This window comes from Lacerta agilis, chromosome 1 (assembly GCF_009819535.1).
Source record: "Lacerta agilis isolate rLacAgi1 chromosome 1, rLacAgi1.pri, whole genome shotgun sequence".
NCBI classification, from domain to species: Eukaryota; Metazoa; Chordata; class Lepidosauria; order Squamata; family Lacertidae; genus Lacerta; species Lacerta agilis.
The window spans coordinates 42,327,000-42,333,044 of NC_046312.1; positions in this window are offsets into that span (position 1 = coordinate 42,327,000).

Consider the following 6,045-nt stretch of genomic DNA (forward strand, 5'->3'; position numbering starts at 1 on the left):
TGAAATACCAGTTGGTAACCTTGCATTGTGAATCAGGCACTCATGTGTTAATAGTTTCCACAATACATCTGATTTAATCATTTTCTAAATGGCTTGTTCACATAACTTATTATCTCATTAGCTCCTTTCTGCTCTTATAAGGCAGAGAGTATACTTCTCCACCCCCACAAAGATTGTACGATAAAGTGAATGGCAGTGGGCCTAACTGGGAAGAAATAGCATTTCACTTTCCTTTGTGGTTTCTTGCGTGCAGCCACAAGCAAAATGTGATGATGCTAGCAAGGGTGTAGCAAGGGGGTGTGTGGTAGGTGTGGCTCACCCCGGGTGTCCCCATTGAGGGGGGTGACAAAATGGTGGGCAGCACTCACCGTGGGGCCTGCAGCGCCTTAGCCATGCGTCTCAGGTGCCCACAGGCTCCACGCTGTCTGCCTGCTGCCTCCCCTCCCCCAGCTGTAGGGTGGCTGAGGCCTTAGGGTGCGACCCGTTCCCTATGGGTGCCGTGTGCCCTGCCCCGCCCCTATGGGTGGGTTGCCCTGCCCCTGGGCACACCATCCCAGGTGCCCAAGAGGCTTCCTCCACCGCTGGATGCTAGGAATAAGTGAGCTTTCCTTTTGAGGCATAGCTCTGCAAACTGTATGCTAAATTCTAGGTAACCCTCTGGTTCCTCAATGAGAAGTATCATGGGCTGGCTGAGTCGGACAGTGTAGATGGGTGGTTTGCTGAGGGCTTCAGAAAGATGGGGAGTCACTGCAAAAGGGTTCTTCTCACCCAAGGGCAAGCATCCTGAGCACGAGATGCTGGCCAACGGAAATGGAGCATGAGATGGCAATTGCTGGTGGAGGAGGAGTGTCTAGCATTGAATTTATGGTGCCCTTCAGGGCCACCTTGAGTGCGAGGTTGATGTTTGTGTCTGCTACCAATCCCAATTGTTGAAGTTGTGCCAGTACCATTGCATGTTGATTATGCAGCTGGGAGTAAGTGGATAGAAGTAGTTCCATACAACCCATATGAAAATGATGTACCGTTGGAATTTGACACCTAGTAAAGTTGTGAAAATGTTTAGAACCAGTTCAGATATTTGCTGGAAATGTAAAAGGAAGGAGGGTACGTTGTATCATATGTGGTGGTCAGGTGGGGTGGTAAAAGATTTCTGAGAAATGATATATAATGAGCTGGAAAAAAATGTTTAAGATAACTTCTGTTTAAAAACCAGAGGCTTTTTTGTTAGGCTTTACAGGTGCAGAACTACCAAAATAAAATAAAAGACTGTTTATGTATGCAATGACAGCAGCAAGGATGCTTCTTGCTCAGCTATGGAAAGAAGTACCGACCAGAGAAAAGTGGCAGACCAAGCTGATGGAATATGCAGAGATGGCTAGACTGATGGGAAAGATCAGAAATCAGGAAGACCAATTATTCTTAAAAGACTGGAATAATTTTCTAACATATCTGAGAGACCACTGTAAACAGTTGAAATCATTGGCAGGAATACAGTGACACTTGTATTGTAACATGGATTGTGGATACTTATATAATAAGATTACAGGAAAAGATGCAGAGGGAAAACAATAGAATTGGAACCCATGGAGGGGAGAGAAGGTCTCAAGGTTTGAAAGAACCACTTTAAGGTTTGAAAATGTTATGTTTATGGTGTAAAAATTTGGAATCTTCCAATTTTCTGTCTATAATTTGGCAATAATATTTTTGAAACTTAAATCCAGAAAAGGCACAATGCAATAATACCTAATTACCAAGTTCAGTACTGAGTTTGTATCAACGCTAGAACTTTTATATAGGAAGTCCAGCTCATGCAATACTACCTTCTAACCACTGGAGAGCAGCCCTCCACAGGAATAGACAAATGAATAAACCAACCACAAGCATGCAATTAACTTTATTAAACAGCGAATTTTATTTCCCAGAAATGTTACACACAAAAAGGAGAAATCTTATAAACATATACAAAAATATATTACGGCGTCTGTAATGATTCGTGCAGATAATCAAAGTGCAACACCGATGAATTTAAACTCTTGGGGAGAAAATTAATATTTCTACCAAGAGTTTTGTTATTTGAACCTTAGCAAACAAAAAAGCAATAATATATATTCTCTTGATGACACTTGAAATATTTCACAGTAATATAAGGATGGGTCAATCATTGTTATTTTTTTTTTAAGTGACCTGATCTTGGATCTATAAATATGTAACAATAATGGTATAGAGACTCTGATTAAATAAAGTGGTCCATATCCTTGAGGACATTTAGAACTATTAGACTATGGAAAGAAAACTAATTACAAACAGGTATAATAAAGATGACAATATTTGAGTGATAATGAAAAGGAGTTGAAGAAAGGAAGAACGATTCTTTTCTAAATCCAGTTTTTACATCTTTTCAAAACTTCCAGGCCACATATATCCTACAACATACGGGAAATATGTCATCTGTGAGTAGCTGGTTTCCAATTCATTATCAAGGTCTTATGTTTCTGAAATACCCGAGCACAAAGAAAAACCCCAGATGCACGTCAACATTTATTTTTAGAAAGTTCTGCTGGATGGGATTTCACAGAACCATTTTTCTAGTGGAGTGATCAGCTCTCCCCTTGCTGGGTGAAGTGGCTGGTCCACCATCAGTTGCAGATGTTCCACATCTGGATGTCCTGCATCCAGCACTATGTAGCATACAAGGCCCCCTCCAACAATTGTTGTATTCCTTCTAGTGTAAGTAGAAGCGCTCTCCCTCTTGGGCTGTGGCCTCTATGGATCCAATAGCCCAGTGTTTTTCAACCACTGTTCCGTGGCACACTAGTGTGCCGCGAGATGTTGCCTGGTGTGCCGTGGGAAAATTACTTTATATATAGTCAATATAGGCACAGAGTTACTTTTTTTTAACATTTTCTAATGGTGGTGTGCCTCGTGATTTTTTTCATGAAACAAGTGTGCCTTTGCCCAAAAAAGGTTGAAAAACACTGCAATAGCCAATGAAGCAATCCTTTAGTGAATCATAGTTCAGAAAAACCCACCCACCCATAAAGGGTTCTGTTAATGGCCACACTGTGCTGCCCAACTAGCCTAGCTCTGGAAACTAAGCATTAGGCTGCATTACATTGCAGTGTGTGTTATGCAGCTCTCCACAAGGGAGATATGCATAAGGGCAACTCACAAAAGACTCTAGAAGCAAGAAAAAAGATGTCCGGATCAGTCATGTTTCATATTCCACTGATTCTTACACCAAGTATGAAGACACATGAAGAGGCTCACGGATCAAAACTTCGGGTTCTTGAAATAATAAGGATCATAGCCAAAACAAGCAAACAAGTTTCATTATTTGTGTGCCTTTACCCAAAACCGCAATTCTACCATGTTTAAAAGTCACTCAAAAATTCTGACACTGTAGTTGACAAAAAGAGGGTTGTTTCGACTTAGCCGACTGAAATTGCAGCACATTTTAGTTACAAAACCACTAAAATCACTGCAGGATAATAAATAACAGGAAAAATGATTTCATTATGGGGAGAAACAAAGATTTGAGGAAATTGCACAAGAAAAGCAGATGCTTAGATAAATACTAACAACTGTTCTAGAGAAAGATAGTGCAGAAAGAGAGAGACACTTTTCTCCAGAACGTGAGTTCAATTAAATATGTGTAAAATTGGATTTCTCAGCTGTAAGAGAAATAATATATTCTGCCTACATGTGATGTAACAGATAAAATCCGATCTTGCAGTCTCTTATCTGCTAGCATCCAGTGACTTCAGTTTTCTTTTGAAAAGGTAATAAAGCATTGTCAAAGAGTGGTCTCAAAATAAACACACAGGGGCAGGTAAAGACTCAAGGTGCAACAAGAACATGAACAAACTTCTTCCTGAAGTCTGGCCTCTTGACTCATTTGTCTTCTCCCCCCCCCCCAATCACCCTCCTCATTCTTTCCCCTATCCCATCACAATCCTGGCCAAAAAAACCAAAAACCCCCAACTATTTTGAAAACCATAAGCCCCAGAAAGCAAGAAGAACACTAAGTTAGCCTATGCTACTTATCCCCAGTGATGTCTGTGCCTATAAACAAAGAACACACACAAACCTAGTAATAGTAGGAATAGAGCTGTTAGTTTGTTAATTGATTTCTCACTATAGCATTCAAAGGATGCACTAAGACCAGTCTTAAGTTTCTCAGCTACTATATAGGGATGGGCTGATCTCCACATAACACATAAACTGTGAAGGGGCCTTCTGCTTTTCAAGCAGGCCGAAAGTTTAATCCCTGACAACTCAATTTAGAAATATCTTAAGTTACTAGAAAACACCCTGCCCGAGACCCCGGAGTGCCAGAATAGATAACAGTAGATAATACTAAGACAGACGGACCAGTAATGTGTATAAGGCAGTTTCATATGAAGCGTGGAGATTTCTGAGTGACATCATTTGTTGCTCAGACTGAGTCCACAGGTGATAGCATAAGTGATTAAGTCAATGAATAGTACTTTGCTGATGCAACAGGAGAAACTGACTCATATGCTCTGTCTTTCATGAAAGGACACCTACAGGCCTTTTGGCTAGACTGCTGTAGCCCACCCTTGATGCATTCACTGTACAGGTTTCATGCCACAAGGCAGTCATAATCTAGCGGCAGTCCATAAATTAAAGAAGTGAAAATAACGCTTTGTAGGTTAGAATATACAGGAAGGTTTCCTGTGGATGTTAAAAATAAAGCCTTAGAATTAGTAGATCAAACTACTTTAACCTGTGCAAACTATAATCAACAAATTTAAGTCACCTCACCTTCTATTGACACAAGCATATATATATTCTGCAAAGTAGCTCTGTCATGTATGTAGGTGTGTTTTCAGCAAAGTCGTACTTTGGGATTAAGCCCTCCAAATGGACTTTTGCAAATCATCATTGCAGTGAACAGAGGTGTCAATATTTGTATATAATGCACATTATTTTTTTTTCTTTTTTAAAAAACCAAACAACTCCCAGGGACTTCACAGTATTACAACAAAAAATAACTTATGGAATTCACTTCCACAAGAAGTGGCAAAGGCCTTTGTATTTGATAGCTTGAAAAATGCCTAAGATAAATAGAGACTAGTTCTATCTAGTACGCATGATGCTAAAAAAGAATCTCCATGTTTAGGAATAGCACACCTCCAACTAGCAGACGTGAAGGTAAACAATGTGGAGACTATTGCCTTCATGTCCTAACAGTGGGTTCCACTGTTGGACCCTTGGCCTGATCCAGCAGGGCTCTTCATATATATTCTACTTATACAGAGACAACAGTGATAACCTCTACAGTAGCTAAAGAGCTGTAAGATTTTAAAAATGTCAATTTAAATATATATAACTTTCAAATATAGTAATTTGTTGATTTTCTAAATACAATTACATATTCTTATGAAAGCTCTTTCTATGAATACGTTCCCCTTTTCTCCTTCCCCAAACAAATATGAATTTGTAAAGAAGTCTAGTCCAAGGCAGGCTTTTAATTTTTGGCTATAACAAAAAAACTGAACTGAAGCGCATTCTTACAATCTCTAAATGGAATTGCAGAAGGTGGATTTTCTTTTCAAGTATCATTAGTGAACAAATTCCTGCCTCCTGGAAGTGTAAAATGTTAGATTTCCTTTTGAAGAATAAAAGTATTGTTTAGTATATAGCTGCAAATATTTTTACTTCTGCTCAATCCCAGTTTAGTATTTTGATTGTAAACACAGTGGAAAAAAATGTCAAAAACCTTACCCACAAAAACCAGAAGGTAATTTTCAAAGGCACTTGTAAGAAACACTCCCCCTGCTGTCCTTTTACTGAGGGGCCTTCAAATCGATTAACATAGGTTCATCCCTGTGTTATGTTGCTAGTTCCTGTAATGTGCATGGAATGTAGCATCTAACTGAGGGCCACTTCAAATGCCAGAAAGCATGTGGAGCCTGTCATGACACATGCCATGATTATACACGTGTTTATTTTACAAGATATAAATGTTGCACAAATGCACATATGAGAAAACTGCCACTAAGCATCGCTCCCCAGTTCATG